The sequence below is a fragment of the Choloepus didactylus genome, chromosome 6 (genome assembly GCF_015220235.1).
Source record: "Choloepus didactylus isolate mChoDid1 chromosome 6, mChoDid1.pri, whole genome shotgun sequence".
Lineage (NCBI taxonomy): Eukaryota > Metazoa > Chordata > Mammalia > Pilosa > Megalonychidae > Choloepus > Choloepus didactylus.
In genome coordinates, this window is record NC_051312.1 from 50,607,920 (window position 1) to 50,632,924 (window position 25,005).

The 25,005-nt window shown below is 37.0% G+C and overlaps 2 pseudogenes; both read right to left on the minus strand.

Annotated features, from left to right (window-relative positions):
• Nucleotides 1-281: 281 nt before the first annotated feature.
• On the minus strand, nt 282-739 carry LOC119536922 (annotated as a pseudogene).
• Nucleotides 740-7,440: 6,701 nt separating this feature from the next.
• On the minus strand, nt 7,441-10,769 carry LOC119536923 (annotated as a pseudogene).
• Nucleotides 10,770-25,005: the final 14,236 nt, after the last annotated feature.

The following is a 25,005-nucleotide window of genomic DNA, read 5'->3' on the forward strand; positions in this document are numbered from 1 at the left end:
ATAGATAACTGACACAACTATGACATATTTATTTGGAAAGATAAATTCCAAATCTGAAAATTTTCACCAACTCTACTGCAATAACCCTAACCCTAGCTATTGTCATCTGCTGTTGACCTCTCGTCACTCTCCAGTTAACTAGGAAACCTAAGTGACTTTCTGTGGAGACTTCTGGCTTCCAGTTAGGTTGTCTCACCATTCTCTTTCTTTAGACTTCTGTGAGATCTTATATTCCTATTTTAATTCTACTCTTTTTAACCCCTGTTTCATAATATCATTTTTTAGGTGTATAAACTATTTATTAATAGACAAGTGTGACCACAGCGGCCAGTGGTCTTGGTATGCTGGTATGGGGCACAAAGGCCCCAAAAGTGGTACATCCCTCGGTGGGCCCAAATCTTCCTCAGTCACTCTAGATCTTCATAGAGCTTATTGTCCACCCAGGACCTGGTTGTAATTTTCCATCCTTGACATCCTTGCATCTGTTCAAGAGCCAGTCCTGAGATCTTATACTGGCACAGATTCTGCATAATAGTGATCATGTGCTCCACCTCATCCTCAGTGAGCTCTCCTGCCCTCTTGGTGAGGTCAGTGTCTGCCTCCCTCAACACCACATGAGTGTACCTTCGTCCCACCCATTAACGGCAGTGATGGCATAGGATATTTTCCATTGCCCACCAATGTTGGTGTTGCGTACTCGCAAAATGTGCTGAAACTTCTCGGGGATCACTAGAGACATGGCTGCAGCAGCAGCAGTGGCAGTGGCATGTAGGCCTTCTGTGGAAGAGCCTTTACCTGTGGTAGTTTTGAAATATCTTCTAGCTGTGTTGAGTATTCATAGTTATATGGAATAATTGAGTAGCAGGAACTGGCTAAAGTCTCCTCACCAAGTTTTTTCAGACTTGGGGATGTTCTGTCACCTTTAGGTTCTCAGTCATCTGCAACAAGTTGAATATTTAGCCTTTAGCCCATCTGGTAATTTTCCTACCTTTTCTATCTGTTTTACTTTCTTTTGAAGCCCATCCAGTTACACTTTAATACATGTGCATAGTGTTCTGTATGGTGAAATGGAGACTGAGCTTTGGAACCATTTGGCATAATTAGAACCATGGTTCTTTAGTAAATTAACTGTATTTTACTAACATTTTACTAACTTATCTAAGCCTTTTTTTTAATTCAGTTTTATTGAAATATATTCACATACCATACAATCATCCATGGTGTACAATCAAGTGTTCATAGTACCATCTTATAGTTGTGCATTCATCATCCCAATCTATTTTTGAACATTTTCCTTACACCAGAAAGAATCAGAATAAAAATTAAAAATAAAAATAAAGAAAAAGAACACCCAAATCACCCCCCCCACCCTACTTTTCATTTAGGTTTTGTCCCCATTTTTCTACTCATCCATCCATACACTGGATAAAGGGAGTGAGATCCACAGGGTTTTCACAATCACACTGTCACCCCTTGTAGGCTACATTGTTATACAACCGTCTTTAAGATTCAAGGTTCCTGGATTGGAGTTTGGTAGTTTCAGGCATTTACTTCTAGCTATTCCAATACATTAAAACCTGAAACATGTTATCTATATAGTGTGTAAGAGTGTCCACCAGAGTCACCTCTTAACTCCATTTGAAATCTCTCAGCTACTCAAAACTTTATTTTATTTCATTTTGCATCCCCCTTTTGGTCAACAAGATATTCTCAATCCATGATGTTGGGTTCAGATTCATCCTTGGGAGTCATATCCTGCATTGCCAGGGAGATTTACACCCCTGGGAGTCAGGTCCCACGTAGGGGGAAGGGCAGCAAGATCACCTGCCAAGATGGCTTAAATAGAGAGAGAGAGAGGGCCACATCTGAGCAACAAAGAGGCATTCAGAGGGAGACTCTCAGGCACAATCATAAGCAGATTTAGCCTCTCCTTGCAGCAACAAGCTACATAGAGGCCAGCCCCAAGACAGAGTGAGCCTCTGTTTTTAATTTATATAATGATATTTTCCTTTGCAGGTTTATTGGGAGGATTCAATGAAATAAATACTGTTCTTTGCACATTTCTTGTTAGATAAGTTAGGGAGTCAGTGAATGGTGATCATCATCATCGTCATCATCATCAAGTTTAATAATAATACTTTAAAAGGTGTTGACCCAAGCATGTTCTTTCCAGCTAGGTCTGAATGTCAGTGGTCTAGTGTGATCTATCTTAAAGAATGGATGTGATTTAATTTCTTGGTCTTTCATGGAAAGTGAATGACATTGGAAGACTAATGAATAATTGCCAGCAATTATTGAGCACTTATAATATGATAGGCACCATTCTAAATATTTTACATGTATTACCTTGTTGAGCACTCACAAGAATCCTATCAGAGAAACATACTTCTATATCCCTATTTTAGGTATAAAGTAGGTATAAAGAGCTCAAGTAACTTGCTAATGGCAGCCCAGCTGATAAGGGCAAAGACAGAATATAACCAAGACATTGCAGCTCCAAACCTGTAAACATGAACACTGTTCAACTGTGCAATCTTTACTTCTCTAGGATTCATTTACATGAGTGATCTAGGGGCCACTTCTCTTGCAAAACCAGATTATTGGTTGAAGTTGGTTTGTTATTTATCCTGCACACAGACTTCTCTTTTTCACTTACCTTGCTTTTATTTTGATTCCATTTAAATGGGGAATCACTTTTTCTTCTATATCCATGGATAAATCTTACTCGTAAAGAATAGAAGCCAGCCCAGCTCCTTCCCACTGCTTCCCAGTTACAGGAGGAAGCCCCTGCAAGGAGAAAATAGCTCTTTCCTTTCTTCCTTTGTTGCCTCCTCAAATTTCTACTCCACATAGACCTGGATTTAATATCACAAAATTGAAAGTACCTTAGAGATTATGCTCCAACCCTCTCCTTAAACATGTAAAGAAACTGAGGCCAAGAATGATTTCCTTCATGCCATTATTTCATTGAGTCATCCACTCTTTTTTTTTTTTTTTTCCAACAAGGGTTGAGGCCTCCCCAGAGACCCAGTTCATGTTCTTTACTAGGACTAATTGCTGCCCAGGTAGTTGGAGGGAATCTCAGTGGATATTCCAGGAGGCAAGGGCAGTAGAGATATCCAAGCCCAATAGCAGAAGTGCTGTCAGATTGCCATGATTTTTCTAATACCCATGTGACATTTTAAAAAAAGTGACTCTTGAAGTATTCCTCCCACTCTTTTGTTTTCCCTCTAAGAAGCTGTAACTCATTTCTAATAGGACATCCCTCCCTCCACCCCCCCCAAATCCTACTCCTTTTAAAAGGTGTGTGACATTCTTAATGTTAGATACTCAAATAATTAACCCATAGTGTACCTGAAACTGCACCTTTGAGGAAAGAGGAAGTGGCCCTTTAAAATGATGGACTCTAGGAAGAACAATCATTTTAAACAACCCAGCTCAGGTAAGATCATTTCAGAACCCCTGGGATCCATTTGCTTACCATTATGACAGTTAGTTGAAATTCTCTATGTCCTTGTTTTAGACAGGGTTATCTACCCTATACTCTGACATAATGATAGGGGCAACAGGGTTACAGGTAGTTTGCTTTCTTCTTTTTTTTCCTATGTAAAATGGTCATTTGTTGAGAATTTTAAGTTTTTTTTTCTCCCAACATCCATCATATTTGACTTGCTATAACAGAGTTGTCATGGGGATAGCATGAGATAATTTAGTGCTACTGAGGGTTTTTGATTATGTGAGAGCTTACTACGTGCTGGGAACTTTGCCAGGTGTTGGAAAGACAAAGAAGAAAATATGAGGACGGGTTGGATAGAGTGATGAGAGCCAATAATTTTGAATTACCTACTTTGGATACTCTATGTATACCATCTCATTTAATTTTCCCAACACTATGGAGAATGTATTATTCCTATTCCAGATACAGAAACTGAGGCTCAAAGATATTAACAAAGCTAAGATCATGCAGCTTAATGGTGGGAGAGAAGTAAAACACTATGCAATACTTAGCTTATGTGTCTGAACCCTGAAATAGAATTGTGAACAAATGTTGTGGAGTTTTGGGAAGAAACAATTTGTTCCTTCTGGGGAATTATTTGCACAGTTGTGAACGGTTGCTCCTAGGTAATATTTTAGCGGGGATTTGGAGGAAAGGCTTTTCTGGTTGAAGGAATGGTATGAGCAAATTCTTGGAGAGGTGTAAGTGCATAGGACAGGGAATATTTAGGCATTTCTAGTGTACAGAGTACATCACCAGGTGGGTGGCAGGGCAGATGAAGTTGGTGCACCATCCTTAAGTCTACCGCTGAGTTCATTTGAAACTGTTGTAGACAGTTTCCCACTTCAGTGTCTGAGTCTCTTCTTCTCTGCCTGGGAGCTTTCTCTGTTAGTAGGGGTGTTTTCTCAACTGCAGTAGGTGTAATCTGGAAGTGAGGGAGAGTTAAAAACTCAGGAGCAGCTCTACAGCAATGGGACATAGGAGTCAGTGGCTAAATGGTTTAATTCCTTGGTCCATTGGTGGGGCAACTCTGCGGCCCCATTCCCAGTTTCACAGAAGATCCTCAGTAGAAGTGAGCTCCACATTCCCTGTTTGTCAATGCACATCTTCTTGACTTTTCTCACTTTACTACTTTCCCTACTTCTTGGAGAAACCTCTGAAATGAGTTACCTTCTCCTGAGTCCTGTCTCAGGGTCTGCTTTGGGTGTGGGTGTTTCACACTAAAAGTTCAGGAAAAGTGGAAGACAGAGAAAGATAAAGTAAGAGCATGGGCTTGAGTGTTGAGACTTGGACCTGATGGGAAGCCACTAAAGGCTTGAAAGAGAAAAGTAATATCAGATTTCTGATTTAGAAAGTTCAGTCTGGCTGCTGGGTTTATAATACACTAAAAAGGATGGCCGGGTGGACTAGTTGGATAATTGTTGCAGTAACCCACAGGGCCTTAATTTGGGCTATTGCTTTAGGGATGGTGACAGATTGAGACTTTTACAGTAGTATACACAAGCTGGTTACTAATTACATGTAGCATTCAGAGGCTCAGCAAGAAATTGATTGTACACTCAAAATTAATAAAGGAGCTACTCACAAAAGTTTTTGCAGGATAAAGGCAAACCATGACAGGTAATATCCCAAGGTAGGTAACAGCAGAAGAGCTTATACCACTCTAGCCCCAAAAGAACACAGAGAAGGGTCAAGGATTCTGTAATCTGAGGGAACAGTGAGGTGAGTTTAAAGACCTGGGTATGAAAATAAGCTTGGCATGTTTGCAGAACAGCAAGGAAGCTGATTTGATTAGAGCATCATAAGTATGAGAGTGAACTAAAAGAGGTTAGGAAGGCAACACATGGGTTAGATCACAGAGGTTTTCAAAGTGTGATGGGTTTAAAGTCTTTGAACCATTGTTTAGAGGAAAGAGGCTCAATTTTTTTAACGTAACTTCCAAATTTCTGAGGGATCTGCTTCCCACGTATCTCATGGGGTCCTTCAGCTTCTGGGCTATCATGGGGCTTTTCTCCCTTCTGGGGGTATCTTCCTTCCATTGCCCTCCACAATCCCCATGCACCTTTGCAGATAAAAGTCTTACTCATCTTTTGGATATCCTCAAATGTGCTCTACTCTACGAAGCCTCTCTCAATACCTCAAACCACATTAGATCCCTCAGTTAGGTGATCTCATATCACCTATTCAACTGTTACGGCACTTACTCAACTGAGCAATGAAATCATTTATTTTATGTCTGTCTCCCTGCAGCTCATTCTGCCCAGAAGCTTCCTTTTCCCCACCAAACCAACACCAAGTCAGCTCTATGAAGGCAGTGACTGGTACCTTATTTACTGATGCTTGCTAAACACAGTAACTTCTTCATGGTACACACTCAATACATATTTTTTAAAATGTGATGGAATAAGGCACTGCAAGTTGTAGAAGTGCCTTAAAAATTCCAAAGTGTATGTTATAGTTAGAAAATCTGTGTTTGTGCATATATATATATACATATTTAGATTCTAATAGTCTGAAAATAGCTTTTTCATATCTAAATGTGTATCATTTTCTTTCTCATTTTTCTGTTCTCTCTGATCTTCTCTGTCTCTTTCTCCTTGCTCCACCCATCTTGTAAGAGATTTGAAGGGTTGCTTAGTGGTCCATAGCAGATTAGGGCCTGAGGCTAAATCCCAATGGATTCTAGGGTGTGTATATATAACTCTGGCCCAGTGATTGCCCAGAGACTGTATATGTTAATCCATTTATCCTCACAGCAATCTTTGTGTGTAGATGTAATTCTTCCTATTTGCATATGAGGAACTGAGACTCAGAGAGGTTAGATACTGCCACAAAGTCACACAGCTAATAATTGGCAATGCTGAAATTTAAACGTGGGTTTACCTAGTTCCAAATTCCTTTTTACAATTCCATACTGGCACAATTAATGAGATAATGTATTTAAAATATAAAAATTGAAATGCTACACAAGTGTGAAATGCTGTAATTGTTGTGAATTATTGAAAGAATAACAATTTTGCTGCTAACTTGGTTCAGAGGCCTTTGACATATAGTTTTTCACTTGTCTGTCAGATGAGGCTGGTTCCATACTGGGCAACAGGGTAGGCTCAGCAAAAGACTCAAAGGGTCTATTCAGTTTTCTCTGACTTTGCAGGCTCAAAAATATTAGGGATGAATAGGATGGCAGTCTGTTTCCTCTTATTGTGGACATGGAAACAAGCTGTGAGTGGTGAGGGAATGGCTCTACGGGGCACACAGTGCCCATTGGCAAGCAAGTTGATTCTGAGGAATTGCAATCCTAGAACAGTTAAGGAGAGTAACAACAGGAAGCAAACGGGATACTGGCTTGGTACAGGGTATGGAGATGGTCCATTGACTGGATCTATTAAAAAAAAAAATTTACAGAGTGAGAGCTTACTGAAATAGCAATTTAAAGATGCAATTAATTCTTTTTTATGACAAATTCTTATTTATTGAAAGGAATCCAGTTGAGAAATAGAGAAAGAATTGTTAGGCAAGCTTATATGGCACATGATTATGATTAAGTCCCAGTAATTCGTATTTCTGAATTATGCTTTCTGCTAATTCCAGAACATTATAGTCATGTAATTGGTAGAAAGCATTGATGTTTTTTTCTTTCCCTTCTGTCCATCCTCTTGATAAAGCAATGTAAGATCAGGAATATTTACCTGGGATTGTTTTCTACCATATGAGTATGTGATACTCTAATGTTAAGAAATCAACTTTAAGTCTAGGAAATTTAGACTGATTACTTGTTATACACAAAATGCAATCACATAAATTCAATAGTTGTACCTGGCTTTCACTCATGTTTGTGCTGAAAATTTCCATCATTTATGGCTTGTCCTAAGCACAAAATCCTGAGCAATGGGATGCCAGGTAATGAAATAATATGGTTGTAGCAGTTTGCTTTTGCACACTGTTCAGGAGACCACAGATTAATCTGAAGGTTCCTTCTTCTCTTCAGTAGTATCATTCAATATTTCATCATGTGTCTTAGCTGTAGTAGGTGTAGTCTGGGATGTCACAGTGTGTCCAAACCCTTGGTAGACCCATGGGTGAAGGTGACATAGAAGAGGCAATGGAAATTGCATCTTGTGATGGTGATGATAACAAGCTTGTATGTTCGTTTTGATCTTGGTCCTCAAGAAAAAATTTTTTCCTAGGATGTCCAATGACTGTCCTTCCAACATGTCTTACTTGTTCAGAAATATCATTTATAACACCTCACATGACAAGACAAGTATCAAAACATGACTTTTCTTCTGTTTCTTGGACATATGGTTTGTATGAGAAAGTGCAGTGAAGAGCAACAGAAGCAAGGTACATTCACTACAGAGAATGAAGTCCTGGAGTCCTTGTACAATTTGCCATTCCCATGTATGCTTTCCAGAAATAACATCAACTTTTACAAATAAAGCATAACTACTGTTTCCCAAAAGGAAACAAAAACCACCAGTTTTACACAAAGAAATTTGCCAACAGGTTGGATTGGGCTCAGTTCTTCCTTTAGTGCTTTATAAAATAGCAGGAGACAATACAGGGCAAACAACTGTGACATATTGTTTATTATACCCAAGTAAGTCCAAGCATTTGAAAAGGTAAAGTTAACTTCATCATGTATGCGCAGCAGCTCACAGATTAAAGCAACAATGGTGGTGAATGGTCTGACAACTGTATACTGCAATACACGCAGTTGGCACCTAAGCAATACTTCTCCCATAGGGTATGGTGGACAGCAACATAAAGGAGGGAAATTTTTCTGTTGATCTTTGGCTTCAAAGATTAATACCAGATTTGGATACCAGTTAGTTAGATAATTGGTAAGGAATCCCACAAAGTTGTAAATGACATAAGCTTCACAGCATTCTCTGCAAGTATCTACATATATTGCAATGCTGGGATATTTCAAAGCTATCCAACTGTCTAAACTTTATATGGATACCATTCAAAGAATCCTTTTTATTGGTTTTTGTAGTTCCAGTTGTGTATAATGCACTAAGTGTTGCAGTATCACCCAGAGAGATATCGGTATGGTCAACAGCAAAAAAGGTCCAGAGATAAACCAAGCTTTGGTGTGTATTCCAACCTGGGAATTGCCCTGAGCTCCTCCTGCACCATGGTCTCCAGTAGAGTAGCGCCCACCAGAGCTGGCCTCTAGGGACCCTCCACACAGTCCACTTGAGTCCACTTGCTGTTTTCCTTGGCGGTCCTCCCTCCCACGCTGCAGGTGTCTCTTCGCCCAATTATGCGGACAGTAAAGAAGCAAGGGCTCAAACCTGAGGACCCCAGGATTTCTTCAGTCGTTACCACGGGACAGCCCCCATGGTGGAAGCCAAGGCCTAACGTGGTCTTTAGGACTAATTCTTTTTTTTTTTTTTTCCTTTTTAACTTGTTCGTAAGCTAAGAGCCTTCCAAAAAACAATGACCTATTTAAAAAGTCGTATGTTATTGGCAGAGTATATATTCTGTGTAAGATGCACAAATCTGTCATCGGCAGAGATAATGAAGGAAGAAGAGAACAGGAAATAGAGACCCAACCGTATATTTTTAAAATTTGTTTTCACCCTTTCTTGCCTACCTTCCATCTTTCTTCCTTTCCTTCTTCCCATCCTTCCCATCCTTCTCTATTAAGAAACAATAATAAAGGTTTTCATGAGAGAAGTGGATTTTTTTAAGACTAGAGGTAGTGGTGTTCTTCTTGGTTAATTCAGAAGCCCCAGAAGATGTCGGTTGGATTAACTCTTTACTTAAGAGTCTGAACCATTTGGTGCTTCATTCCTCCAGGGCATTGTCTATAATCCAGCAGAGGGAATTTGAACCTTTCTCTAGGAAGCTTCTTATTCACCTTCATTCATGTCTCCTGCTTTTATATTCACTTAAGCCAATCCACCATTTCATACAAGTTCCATTTAATCCATGATGGTTTACAATGGGTTGATTTATCCTTAAGGGAAAAATAAAAAATTGCTATTTTCTATGCTAGACTCAAGAGATTCTCTACTATGAATTTAATTCTCATCCATCTGTTTATCTATCTATTCAACAATGTCTATCTAATCTATCATCTATCTAATCTATCTAGCTAATTTATACCCATATAGTGACTATATGTATACAAGCACACACACATACATATCAGAATGTCAGCCTTATGGCTGAGGACATAGATTATGACAGCTGCCTTGTTCTGAGTGCCTACTATTTGGGTTCTGTGTAAGCACTTCAGAAAAATAGTTTCAATCTTCACAGTATAATTTTGCAAGGTATATTTTATTATATTATTTTATAAAAGAGGAAACTGAGACTCAGAGGTTAAGTAACAATCTTAATCAGAAAGTGGTAGTTTTCCCATCAGATTAACTCAAAAACCAAGTTTATTCAAATATCCATGCTGTTCTGGTTTGCTAATATTGCCATTATGCAAAATACCATAAATGGATTGGCTTTTATAAAGTGGGTTTATTTGGTTACAAAGTTACAATCTGAAGGCCATGAAAATGTCCCCAGTTAAGGCATTATGGTGTCCAGAAAACCTCTGTTGGCCAGGAAAGCACGCGAGTGGCGCCTGCTTGCTCCCAAGTTGCATTTCAAAATGGTGTTCTCCAAATTGTCAGTTTCAGCTTTCAATAGCCATCTTCAAAATGTGTCTCTCAGCTATTTGAGCTTTTATAGGGTTCTGGTAAACTAATCAAGACCACCGCTGAGTGGGCAGGGTCCATATTTCCATGGAGAGATTTAATCAAAGGTGTCCCCACAGTTGATTGAGTCACATCTCCATGGAAACATTCAATCAAGTGGTCACACCATAATCAGAAAGATTAATCAGTCTGCCCCCACAAGATTTCATTAAAAGACTTGGCATTTTGGGGGACATAATACATCCAAACCAGAACACGTGCCATATCCCACCCTTTCTTATTAGGAGACTGTGTTAGTTTGCCAGGTTGCTATGACAAATACCAAGCAATGGGTTGGCTTTAACAACAGAAATTTGTCTTATGGTTTTGAGGCTAAAAGAACTCCAAAATCAGGATATCAACAAGGCTTGCTTTCTCCCTAAAGACTGTAGCATTACATTGCTGACTCACTGCAGTCCTTGGGGTTACCTGACTTGCATCTCTGCCTCGCATAACATGGCAATATCCTCTCCTTTCTCTACCAGGTTCCCACTGACTTCATGATTCTGGCTCCTTTCTGAGGATTTCTCATTATAAGGCTTGAAGTAATCCAGATTAAGACCCACTCTCATTCATTTAGCCACACCTAAACTAAAAATAACATTTTTGTGAGGTCCTATTTACAATGGTGTCACATCCAAAGGAGTAAGGACTAAGATTAAGAACATGTCTACATTGTGGCACATAATTCAATCTATAGTTAATGTTTGATAGTTCAGCTAAATAAAGAAAGCCTCACTACTCCAGGTGCAGATAGGTAAACAGTGTTAGAGATTTTTAAGTTCTTGGTCCAAGAGGAACACTGGAAACTATATAGTGAAACCTTAGAGATTTTTCCGAATTAGAGTATAAAATCCATTACAGTTGTTAGATGGCCGATGCAATTAAAAAATGAGAAAAAGAGAGTAATGGCTTAGTACAATGATGGATTGTCTTATTTCTCAAAATATTTTATTGTTAAACTGAAGGGATTTTTTTTTTGTCCAAAAAAATTCTCTATGAAAAAAAAAAGATTTTCAATTAAAAATATGGCAATTAATGCAACACAGAAGTAAAATATAAATGCTTTTACAGGATTGATGATGACTATCTTTTATCTTCTTTGAAACTAAAGAGTACATTCATTTGTATTTGTCTGCTTAGTTTATCTATAACTTTTTTTGAATAGATTTCATTTATTATGATTGTAACTTAAGATCATCATCAACAGATAATACCCAACTCCCATTTCACTGCAGTAAACCCATTTAAATAGGACGGAGTGTCTTAGAGCAATCTTCTGTAGGACTTCAAGGTAGGTTGTTAAAATACCAACCAAAGCTGTAGCAGATACAGTGTAAAATGTTGTCAGAGGAGCTCTGAAACTCACCACCAAGACTCTCTTCCTCTCTGGTTCCCAGTTATATCACTATGGTTTCCCTGGACTTGTATTGTTTTGATATATTTATTAAGCACTGTTACAAATGGAACTCAACCTGGATTCTGGTCCTTATCTTAAAATGAACAATTCACTTTGGTTAAAAAACAAACAAACAAAAACCTAAACTAAACTTTCTAGACCAGTGCTGTCTAATAAAAAATGTAATGCAAATAAAAAATATGATTTTAAGCTTTCTAGTAGCCACATTAAAAAATTAAAAAGAAACAGTAAAATTAGTTTTAATAATATTTTATTTAAAATATAATCATACCATATATAATCAATGTAAAATTATTAATGAGGTTTTTCCATTCTTTTCTTCATAACAACTTTTTGAAATCTGGTGTGTGTTTACACTTACAGTACGTCTCAATGTTGGCTAACTATGTTGAAAGTGCTCAATAGCCACATATTGCTAATCACTACCACACTAGACAGTGCAGATCTAGACTGCAATGATTCACATACAAATGGGTTTTTGTTTGATGAAGACTTGCATTTGAGACTCTGTCACTGAAACCGTATAAATCACAATTAAGAATCAATCAAACATTTATTTAGTGACTACTATGTACTGTCCTAGGTGCTAGGAGTGGGGTGAGAGTGAGTGTTTTAGTTTCCTAGACTGCTTAAGCAAATACCATGAAATGGTTTGCCTTAAACAATAGGAATTTATTTGCTCATGGTTTGAGGCTGGGCAAAAGTCCAAATCAAGGCGCCGACAAGGTGATGCTTTCTCCCTGGAGACTGTGGCTGCCTGCAATCTTTGGTTCCTCAGTCTCACGGCAAGGCAAATGGCAGCATCCCCTGGTCTCTTCCTTGTCTTCTGGATTCAGCCTCTTGCCCCTGTGTCTTTTTTTCTCTCTGTCTGAATTTCATTCTCTTATAAAGAATTCAAGTAATAGGATTAAGACCCATCCTGAATGAGGTGGGTCACACCTTAACTGAAGTAGCCTCATCAAAAGGTCCTACTTAAAATGGGTTCACACCTACAGGAATGGGTTAAATTTAAGAACATGTTTTTCTGGGGGTACAGCTTCAAACCATCACAATGAATTTGGTTAGAAAGGAGTGTATAATACAGCTTTCCCCTCACTCATTTCCAAGAGCTTGAATATTCCTTAATTGCTACATTGGGAAAGGAATAGGAAGGAGGAGGTAAACTAAAGTTGCAAAAGAATTTGTTTTAGTATTTTTGTTTCTCCCTAAAGGGAGAACTGCCTTCAGCTAGGACACTAATCAAGAAATCACTTTCCAACTTCCTCTCTTCATTCCTCATAAATGAACCAAACAAGCGCCTCCCATTGGAATAGCTTCAGAATAACAGGTTCAGGAGACAGAGTAGTAGGATGCCCCCAACATATAATGTGCACAGGGAGAGGTGTAGAGATCTAACACTACACAAAGAGAAAATCTGGTAATTGTGGAAAGGTACTTTACCAGCTGGGTGATACAAAGAGCAAATACTTCTTTAAATCAGATCTAAACTTTGGAAATTTTCCAAAGAAAATAAAAGATGCTGCTGTTATTTCAGTAATTACCTTGATGAAAGAAAGTGACACCCCTACATAGCCTGGCATGGGATGACAAACCAAGAGAATCAACACAAATGGAGGAAGAGTCAATCACGCTAGACCCTTGGTTTGAAGCTGGGTTAAGGGCTTTCTTTTCAATAGTTCTTGACTGAGAAGAATCTGGGATGCTAAAATAGGACCCCTCTTCACACCACTTATAAATCACAGAATAGTAAAATCCTTCCAGGGTCTGGTTTCAAAATGCCCTTCTATTATATCCTCTACTATGACATTTATTTGACTCTTTTCTTGATAGCCTTAAAGCTCATTCAAGGTGGAGTCTGTATCGTTTATGTCTGCGTTGATAATGCCTGTGTTGATAAACATTTTTGAGTTACTGAATAAATTCCAGGCCATCCTGTTTTTATCTTCATATATGTCATGACTTGAAAAAACTCTCTGCAAATTGTTACAGGCAGACATGGGGTGGGAGGTGGGCCTTAGCTGACAATTAATGTCAAGGTTCTCATCCACAGGACTGCTTAAATAGAACATTGTACAGAAGCCTGCTTAACAAGAACTTGTTTCTCTCCGATGGGCTATGAATTACACTGACAGTCTCCTGAGGATGGCAGACATGTTCATAGACAAAAATAACCATCAATATCAGGTAGCATATAGGAAGTGCCAAATGGGTGGAACAGATAATACATTAGTTCAAAGGCAGGAGAGATCAATTTAAGTGTTGGTGGTCAGGAGGTGAGATATGAACTAGACTCTAGAGAAGGTATGGAATGTGCACAATCATAAGATAGAAAGTCATCAAACAGAAAACTAGAAAATTTTGCTTGTTGTTTTTTATTTATGGTCCAAACACCCACTTTAGGGAGCCCACAGGGTACTTTCACAGCATATATAACCTCAGTCTGGTCTTGATGCTGAAAGTTTGGGCTTCATACTCTAGCTCAGGTTTTCCTCCCTGGTATTTTCCACTGTTTAGAGGAAATCAGGAAACATACCCAGCTCTTTGTATTCTGGAAGATACCATGGGTATTTGTGTAATTCAATAAGGATTATAACTGAAAGGAGTAATAAAACAGTAGGAGTAATAAAACAGAATGATGGCCCAGCACATGGAGACAGAAGTGAAACTACCCAGAAATGGCCTGGCTTTTGATCCATTTATCAAAACATGTTGGATTCAAGGTAAGAACAGCAACAACATCAAAACAAATCAAGAATGTTAATCCATATATAGAACCCTTTAATAAATAAATCATAGAACATGGGAGACTTGCTTCTTGTTTGTTTTTCTTTTGTTTGGCAATTCACCAGAGTCTGAACTCTATCAATCCATTCTAATGAGTTCTTGGTTTATATGCTTAGTCTCCAGTGTCATGTTAGCAGTGGATTGGGGGAATTGTACTATTTGTAAGAAAACGTGCAAAGAAGGAAGACAAATACCTCTCTTCATCCAAAAATGAATCTCTATTGCTTAAAGAATCTAGATTTCTTTTTCCTTCCTCCCTTCCTTCCATTTTTTGTGTGTTCTTCATTTCAGTTCCCTTTAGTTTTGAAAAGACAGTGGTATTGCTCAATCATAACAGAGAACTTAGTGTCTTTCCAAAAAGGTTTAATTATTATTCTATATCAGATTCAGATGGTTTTGATATCTCATGTAAAATGAGACTTAGCTTAAAAAATACAAAGAATCCCCAGGCAACTAAATGTTCAAGGTAGTGTCTTAGTCCCCATGTTACTAATCAGAAGATCTGGGTTCTATCTAGTTCTGTTTTGGTGAACCTTGATTTGTGAAATTGACCAAGTCCCTGAGCTTCTCTTTGTCAGGGTTTCTACTTTTCTATGCCAAGGGAACGTTTTGAGGAACAAATGACACACTGTCAACACAAGTGCTCTAAAACCTATGAAGTACCACCATATCTCTGGTAGGTAAAAGTAATGTAGGATTTGTATCTGAATTTGTAGGTGTGGTATTGTCTTTTATTCTCTTATGTTTATTAATTATTGTTTGACTTAAGAACCAGCGTACTCTTTCAGAAGTTAAAGTTATTTGTGTAACTGAGTCTGTTTCTTAAATTACTGTTATATGTTCAGTGGATCTGGAAATTTTATATAAATCACTATTTTCTTTCTAAGCAACTATGCAGTTTAGACTGTTGGTCTATTCCACCTATTGTTTCAAAGCAATACACATTCGCTACAGAAAATGGAGACTTATCAACAAGGAAGAAGAAAATGAATCGCCTATAATCTCTAACCACTTTTACTCACTGTTAATGTTCAGTGTATAACATTTTGATAATTTTATATACATATATTGAGATATATGAGATATATATTTATGTAAAGTATATGTATATACATATTGTTCTGGTTTGCTAATGCTGCTGTTATGCAAAATAACAGAAATGGATTGGCTTTTATAAAGGAGGTTATTTGGTTACAAATTTATAGTTCTAAGGCCATAAAAATTTCCAAACTAGGGCATCAACAAGAAGATACTTCATTGAAGAATGGCCAATGGCATCCAGAACACCTCTGTCAGCTAGGAAGGCACGTGTCTGGTGTCTGCTGTTCCCAGGTTGTGTTTTAAAATGGCTTTCTCCAAAATATTTCTGGGCTTGTCTCTCTTGGCCTCTTCAGCTCCTGTGCATCTAACCATCTGGGGTTCTTCTCTTAGCTTCTCTGGAGTAAACTCTAGGCTAACATCTCTTAGCTTAGCATCCCCAAATATCCTTCTTTCTGCATCTCTAAGCATCAGCTTTCAACAGACTTCTCCAAAATGTCTGTCTCTTATAGGACTCCAGTGATTTAATTAAGACCCACCCTGAATGGGTGGGGCCTATATCTCCATGGAGATAATTTAATCAAAGGTCTAGCCCACAGATGATTGGATCACATCTCCATGGAAACTTTCAATCAAAGGATTAACATCTGCCCTCACAAGATTGTATTAAAGAATATGGATTTTGCGGGTACATAATATATCCAAACCAGCACACATATATGCAAATATTTTTATATAGAATATATAAAATCTGTATGCTATATTATTTATTATATGCTAACATAAATATTAATCATTTATTATATTCATTTTAGGAATTTTACTTACATATATGTGCTTTCTATTTTTATTTTACAAAAGTGAAATTTTATCAACATTATCATTGCTAAATTTTGTAGGAAGTAATTTTTTATAAAGTATTCTACTACCCCATCCCTGTTTAAATTATGGTTTTTAGCGATACTGACCCTCTTTATACCATGGGGAGGGAACCAAATAAAAGTACCTTTTGGCAATTCCAGCCCCATTCATATAAAATTCCAGCCCTGTTCATGTAATTCCTGATGCCTCCTCTTTCCTGTCTTTGTTCTTCAATTCCACTACTATTGCTTTTACTGCCTCAAGACCTTCTTGGCTTTTCCTATAATTCCCTTCCCAATCCTCAAATTAGCCCTTGATCTTGACTACAGATCTGGCTGCTTTTCCTAGTTTTAAATCTTGGCATTCTCTTCTGGATGCAGCTTATCCTCCCCATCTGATTTCATTCCTTCCTGACCATTCTGGGAAACCATGAAGCTCAGTCAATCCTAAACTTGGCTGGGTTGTTGAGGCTGGCTGGAATATAAATGTGTGGTAAGGATAGAGCATGTAGAATGGGAGGTTGTGGTCAGATTATGGAGGCCTTGAATGACAAAGTAAAGAGTTTAGACTCTCGTCTATAGACACTGTGGCCCCAATAAAAGTTTTTACACAGATTAATTTGACATTTATATCTTAAACAGAGAAGAGAAAGACTAGAGACTATTAGGTAAGCCAAGTGATGGGCCCTTTAGGTCTATAATGAGATCACAGAAATGGGGAAAGTGAGAGAAGGGAAGAATATGACAACAGTTTGTTTTGCTTTGTTTTTTAGACTTAGTAGGACTTGTAAGCCATGTGGATATTATTGTTCTTAATAATATCAATAGTAATATTACATAAACTTTACTATGTACAGGTATTATGTTATGTATTTTACATGCATAGACTCATTTGGTTCTTTTAATAGTCTGAAGTAGATAAGGTTATTATCATAACTTTACAAATGAGGGAACATCCTGGAAGACAGTGGCCCAACTCTGCAAGGTGTAGTCCCTCAGATTGCCCCTCAAATGAGACTTCAACATGTTTCACCATTCCATCAGGCTGATCGCTTCTGTGTTATGGAGCATGGTCGTTTGGAACCCATTCTCAGACCTTTTGTTCTAAAATATGCTCTTTGGTCTGAGACAATATTATTTTGGATTGCAGATCAAAGTATAAGCCCTCATTTGATGGTTCTGACAGATGCCCTGCTTGCAGGGAAGGCAAATCCATATCCAGAATATGTTTCAGAACTGGTGGCAGTGAATTATTGACTCCACGAAGGTGGAAGGTGGTCCAATTTAATTAAACCGCTAGAGCTGGCTGGCTGAGCTCCCTGAGGAATGGAAATGTATTGATGGCTCCAGGTTAGTCTTACTGCTGGTAGGTTGGGCGTTCAGCAGAGGCAGCACCTATATCAGCCTTGGTGTGAAGAAGCCCGATTTGTTTGAACCATACATAGCCTCCATCCCTGCTGCCACAGAAATTATTTTCATGGGTCCATTTTTTAAAGTAAAGGGTTGACAGAGGAGGGAAGCTGAGCGACTTCCATAACACAGACCATCCTGCCCTGTTATTGAGATTACTCTGCAGTGGATTCTCCCTAATAATTTTAGCATTAGATCCACCCATTTTGTGCTCACTGAAACAATTACATTCACACACATTTTTCCCAGAATTCTCTGTCACCAGTCTTACAATTCTATTCCTTCTAGACCCATGTCCAATTATCTAGACCATCATGCACTGCCTAAGAGTCAGGGTTCTGTATCTCAGGCCTCATTTCCTTTCAAAATGAATTGATGAGCTAATGTGCTTCCTGCAGCCCTGCCTAATGGGAGGATTTCACTTTTGGGCCACTCATGTAGCAGCAGTTCAATTTTGACTAGTGCTAACACATTGCACCAACCCATATACTAACTAGACCTTTCTATGAATCCAAATCTTTTCCTCTGTCAATTGGTCTTAGGGAAATCAGAGCCTTTATCTTATAGTTCTTGGAAAGTTTATGTATTCCTCCTTTCCCAGTGCACATTCACTCTAGCAAATATCCAAAATATCTTTGGGGACATATAGGAGGGGATATTTATCCTGTATACTTACAGTGGCTTTGCTGGTCCTTCCTCAAAGGGACCTAGTCTTCTCTTCAATAAAAAGGATCTAAGGTTTGTGAAGTTATTAGATCTATAAACTAGGTGAGAGGCTATACATTTCCACTGTAGTGGCTTACATCAGTCTTCTGCTCATTAGCTCTTGATTATTTCTGATTAAAAGAAAATCTTAATTGGCTGCTCATCCATTTCCCCTCTAGATGCATCAGTATCTTAAGCTATTGCCTTACGTCCTTGCAAATCAAGGCAACCTAATTATTGCTGTGGGCTTGATTATCATTATGGTGAAATCTGACCACTGGGGGACAGGAGAAGGAAGAGAGATGACTGAAAAAGCTGTTTATTCACCCTAGATGGACTTCAGTCCCCAACATTTTTGGGAGCTTGTCCTCCAATAGGGAGTCAGATTTCTGTGGCATAGTGCTTAATCCAACTCCAGAAGTGATAGGAGGTGCCAGAGATGCTTAGGTATTGTTCTCAAGCAGAGGAACTGTGCAGGCTAGCATGGACTCATCCAGTATGGTGGCAGTTGAAACACATGAGCCATGTAAGACCTGGGGCACATGAGGGTGAAAGACTCTCAGGTGGCATATGGATTGCATCTGATACAACTCTTTACCTCCTCTAGTTTGGTAGAAATCATTTCATTTTTAAGAAGATTTTAGGAAGAATTTTTACACTTATTTTTTAATGCTTTCTCTTTCTTTTTGAGTCAATTACGATAAATAACATTTTTCTAGGAAATAGAGATGTGGCAATAATTATTGGGAAGTGCAGTCCTAGGACAGCAGCATCTATTGATCTCTGTCTATAGTTGCCTAAAATTTAGATTAAAAGTACACAAAATTTTATCAATTATTTGACTTAGGAGATTTTACTTTCTAAGACACTTGACCAACAATTTCCAGCAATTCCCAGATTTTTCTCTTTGGCTGTGCAGTGATTGGCCATCTCATCTCTCTAGTTTCTTTCTGACCACAAAGTGCTAGAGTCATCCCACCTCTCTCCAGTTGAGGTAGATGTCTCCAAACATGGGCACCAATAATTTATAACATTTCTGTATGTATATGCTATTTCTTTTATTAAGAGATGGCATCTATTTCCTCTACACTTAAGTCTTGGCTGGCCTCATAACTTGCTTTGCCAATAGAATGCAGCTGAAGTGACATTCTGGGAACTCTGAACCTAGGTTTGAAGAACTGGCAGCTTCTACTTCCTCCCTTGGAGCTCAGCTGCCATGCTGTGAGGAAGACCAGCTGCACGAGAGATGCCAAGTAAGGCCAATAAATAAAACACCCAGCTGAGCCACAGCCAATTCTTGATACCATGAACAACAATAAATACGTTGTTTTTAAGCCACTTAATTTTCAGGTGATTTGTTATGTAGCAATAGATGTTTGAAACATCTATATTCATTATTATCAAGCTGCTTAATTGGGAAGATTACTTTTATTTCCCCCTTTTGATGAAAAGACTACCATTCTGATTGATATCCTGAATGAAAACTGCTATCCTATTGGTAGAAACATGAAGACTTAAACAAATTCATTTTCAATATTATTTAGCATCTCACCTAACTGCTAACTACTCTTCCCACATCCCTGCAGCAGTGCAGAGGTTTGAGTTCTTGTTTAAGATCCTTGGAGATGAGGTGAGAAGGGGGAAGCAGATTCACGCCTTATATTCTTCGTTTTATTAAATTCACACTCACTTCCTTGTAAGAACTTAGATAGTTGTCCATTTGTTTTAAAATGTATTAGCATAAAATTATTCATGATACCTATTATATTCATTTTATTGTCTGCAGTACCTATGATATGGTCTGTTCATGAATTTCGTTATGTATACTTTCTTGATCAAATACACTAGAAGTTTAATTTTGCTAGACTTTTCAGGCACTATTTTTTTCACTTTGATAATCCTCTTTATAATGTCTTGGTTTTCTCTATCAGTAATTTATTATTTTATTTCCTTTCTTCTGCTTTCTTTAGGTCAGGCTAACTTCCCCTCATCCCCAACTTCTTGTGGCGGAGTTTTCCTCCAAGCACTACTTTAGCTGCAACTCCAAATTTTGACATGTAACATTTTAGCATCATTCCTTTCAAAACATTTTCTAATTTACATTGTAATTTTTTTAGTTCCATGAAGTATTTAACTTCTTAACTTCCAAATATATTAGGGTATTCTACTTATATGTGTATTATTGATTACTAAATCAATTTCACAATGAGAATATAATATATGTTTTAGGATTTCAATCCTTTTAAATTTGTGGAAACTTTCCTTATAGTCCAGTACATAGTAAATTTTAGCACATGTTATGTATGTACTTGATAAGAATATATTTTCTATAGTGTTGAAGTGTACCTAATACATGTGCATTAGAACAATTTCTGTACTTCAAAATTTTATATGCTTATTTATAATTTTGTCAGCTTATTCTACCAAATGTGAGAGTGGTGTGTTAAAATTATAAACCATTATTATGGATTGGTCTATTTCTTTGGGTAATTCTATGAAATTTTGCTTTAGATGTTTCAAGGTATTATTGATCACACAACTAAAATTGTATCTTATTAGTAAATTGAAACTTTTATTTTTGTGAAGTCATCTTTGTCTGATCATTGATTTTGAGGTGTTAGTATTTGCATGATATATATCTTTTCTTCCTTTTATTTCCCCTTTCCTTCCTTTTACTTTCCCCTTTCCTTCCTTTTACGTTCAATCTTTCTGAATCCATAAATTTTAAATGTGCTTCTTATAATAAGCATCTAAAAACTGAATTTAGTTTGACAGTCTCTGTTTTTTAGCCCAAGCATTTAGTCTATTTACATTTACTGTATTTATGTATTTACTGTTGTATTTTACTTTATAAGTTCCTTCTTATATTAATTTTTTTTTGTCTTAAAGGTAGCTTCTTATTTTGTGCTTTTTCCCTCTTTTTTTCCTGACTTACTTTGGATTTGGATTATTTTTATTTATACCACTTTTATATCTATACTAATTTGCAAATTATTCATCTAGTTTCTAAAGTTTTAGTAGTTATTCTGGAAACTAAAACATGAATATCTACATTTTTGAAGTCTAATTTTAATCAATACTCATTTCTTGGTAAATACAAGACTGTTAGAATAATTTACTGACAGTTAATCTCCTCTACTTTTATGTTTTTATTGTGATGTATTTCAGTTACTATCTTGTTAATTTTTAAACTCAGAATAATCTATCATTACTGTTCGATACCATCAGAATTTAAGATTTATTCAAATATATGCCTCTTTTTGTGCTCATTATTCTTTGATGCATCTGAAATAATTTCCCTCCTCCATGAAATACCTCTTTCAAATTTTCCTCTAGAGAATGACTGCTGATAGTGAAATTTCTGTTTTTGTTTGCTCAAAAGTGTCTTAATTTCATACTCACTTTTGAATTTTTTTTTTTTTTTTTTTTTTTTTTTTTTTGGCTTGGTTCAGAATTATAGGTTGGGAGTTATCTTCTTGGAGCTCTTCTTGGGTATCCTTTCACTGTCTTCTCATGTTTGTTGATGCTAATGAGAGGTTTCTGCTGTTTTCAAGATGTTCTCTCTGTTTTTGACGTTCTGTTCTGCATATTTACTAAAATATATCTAGATAAAAAATTATTTTCACTTATTCTGCTTACATTTGAAGTTCCTTGAGTTTATGGGTAAATGTCTTTTATCAGTTCTGGACAATTCTCAGCCATTATTTTTTCAACTATTGCATATGATCCATTCTGTCTCTCCCATACTTGGACTCTCACTAGAGGCAAATCTCCTCACTCTAATTGCTTATCTCTTCACTTTTCTTTTATATATTTTTTTCCTTTTCTCTATTTGTAGATTTCTATGTAATTCCTTCTCTCTCTCTCTTTTTTTTTTGTTTCTAGCTTTTCTGCTACATCTAACATACTATCCTATTGAGCTTGAAATTTCTCACTTAAAAAGGTTTATTTGTTCTTTTTTCAAATATGTTGTTCCCTTTTTATAAGTTTTCAATTTCTTGGATATTAAAAATTTTATCTTTTATTTTTGAAGCATAGTAAGGAAAGTTTATTTTAAAACAGTGTCATGTAATATTCATATACCAAACCTTTGCAGGTATGCTTTTGCTCTTTTGTTGTTGCTACTTGTTTTCTTGTGTGCTAGGTTATCCTTCAGAGCAGATCTTTGTCTTTCAGAAACTTAGAGATTTTACTAGCCCATAAGTGCTTTAACCTTAATTCAGTGTTTCAGTTTTTTTTTTTTTTTGACCACCAATGTGTTGTGAATTTGTGCTGTAAATCCCAATAGAAACTAACTTGTAGTTATGATTCCTTAGAGACAGTTCCATCCATTCCTCCATACCATACCACCCTCTTTTCAACACCTAGGAAATTCTTGTAGGATCCCAAGGAAGAAGGTGGAAAGAGATTTAATTTTGATGCAATTTTATCTTGAAGATGTTAAATTTTGTTTTGCAAGTTTTACTGGTGAAGAAGATCTACATTAAACTTCTTCCTTTTCAATGGGCCCCTGGGCATTGACTTTTGAATCTCTTGCCCTGCTAGGCTGTCAAAAGGGAAAATCAGTTTGGTTCTGCAAATGCTTTCAGGGAAAAAGTTGTTTCCGCATTCTGATGAACTCTGGGATTTTTGCTTTTGCTTAGGTCAAGAGTGAGCAAATCAGTCCTTTCAAAATAAAGTTTTATTGGAACACAATCATGCACATTCATTTCCATAATGTCTATGGCTGCTTTCACAACGGCATTGTTGAGTAGTTGTGACAGAGATTGCACGACCCACAAAGTCAAAAAAAATTTACTATCTTGCCCTTTACAGAAAGTTTGTTAACTCTTGATTTAAACCTTAGGACTCCTTTTCCCTGTTTAAAAATATTGTTTATAACATTTGGATTACACCTATTGATATTTTTCATATTAGAAATTCAAAATTTTTTTATAAATATTAATTAATTCATTAAAATTATAATAATCATATCACATGTAAACACAAATAAATTTTTTATGAAAAAAATAAGGTATCTTTTTCAAATGAAAATTTGCAGAGCGATAGCATCTTACTTTTTTATTTTCAAATTTCTTTAAGGTCTGGCTGAATTGAACACAGCTGAATTCTCATCTACTCTGTTTTCAATGTGTTGCAACTTATTGCTTTGGTTGAAGTATATGAAGAAAATTTGTCTTCATACAAATATGAAATTGGAAAAGGAGGGAGTATTTTAATAGCCTTTTTGGTGATTATGGATATTCTTCTTTATTACTACAGCAAAACTTAACAAGTAGGGGGTGGGGTAAGATGGTGGAGTGGTGAGGAGAGGAATTTAGTCTCTCCTCTAGAGCAGCTGGTAATTACCCAAGAACTATATGAAACAGTGCTTTCAGGGTCTCCAGTGACCAGTCACACATTGGACACAAATGTGGAATCAGAGGAAAAGCTAAGATTTCAGTGAACATTGGAAACTCCATACCCTCCTCATGAGATCTGGGCCTCTCTAGACTGGGAAAATCTGACTAAGGTCAACCATATCTAAGGAGACTGTCTCACAGAAAGGCTACATAGAGGCAGGGCAAGAAACAGAAAAACAAGAGGTGAAAAAGTCTGATCAACCAAATAGGACACAAGTTAGAGGTTCAGAATAAGTTGAACTGAACAACAGAGGTCAGAGAAGAAAGCCAACCAACAAGAAACCCCTAGGAAAAAGAGTGAAAATGAGTTCCAGAATAAACTAAACAAGAAAATCAGATGCCTAGACAACTTAAGATGACAAGCCATACCAGGAAACACAAAAATATGGATTGGCCAAAGTAACAAACTAAGAGTTCAACCAAGATACAGGAGTTAAGGCAAGTAATGCTAAATCAATTCAAGGAATTGAGGGAAGATATAACAAGAGAGATGAAGGATATAAAGAAGACTCTGGATGACATAAGGAAGAAATTATAAACTTGAAAAAACAAATGGCATAACTTATGGGAATGAAAGCCACAATAGAGGAGACGAAAAACACAATGGAGGAACACAACAGTAGATTTGAACAGGCAGAAAAAAGGATCAGTGAACTGGAAGACAAAACATTTGAATTCATGCACACAAAAGAACAGATGGTGGAAAAAAATGGAAAAATATGAGCAGGGTCTTAGGGAGCTGAATGACAACATGAAATGCATGATTATACATGTTATGGGTATCCAGAAGGAGAAGAGAAGGGAAAAGGGGCAGAAAGAATAGTAGAAGAAATATTCTCTGAAAATTTTCCAACTCTTATGAAAGACAGAAAATTAGAGATTCAGGAAGTGCAACATACCCAAAACAGAACAGATCCCAATAGACCTACTCCAAGACACTTACTGATCAGATCGTCTAATGTCAAAGACAAAGAGAGAATTCTGAAAGCAGCAAGAGAAAAGCAATTCATCACATACAAGGGAAGTTCCATAAGACTATGTAGAGATTTCTCCACAGAAACCATGGGGGCAAGAAGAGAGTGGCATGATATACTAAGATACTGAAAGAGAAAAACTGCCAACCAAGAATTCTATATCCAGCAAAAATGTTTTTCAGAAATGAGGGAGAAATTAAAATATTTTCAGACAA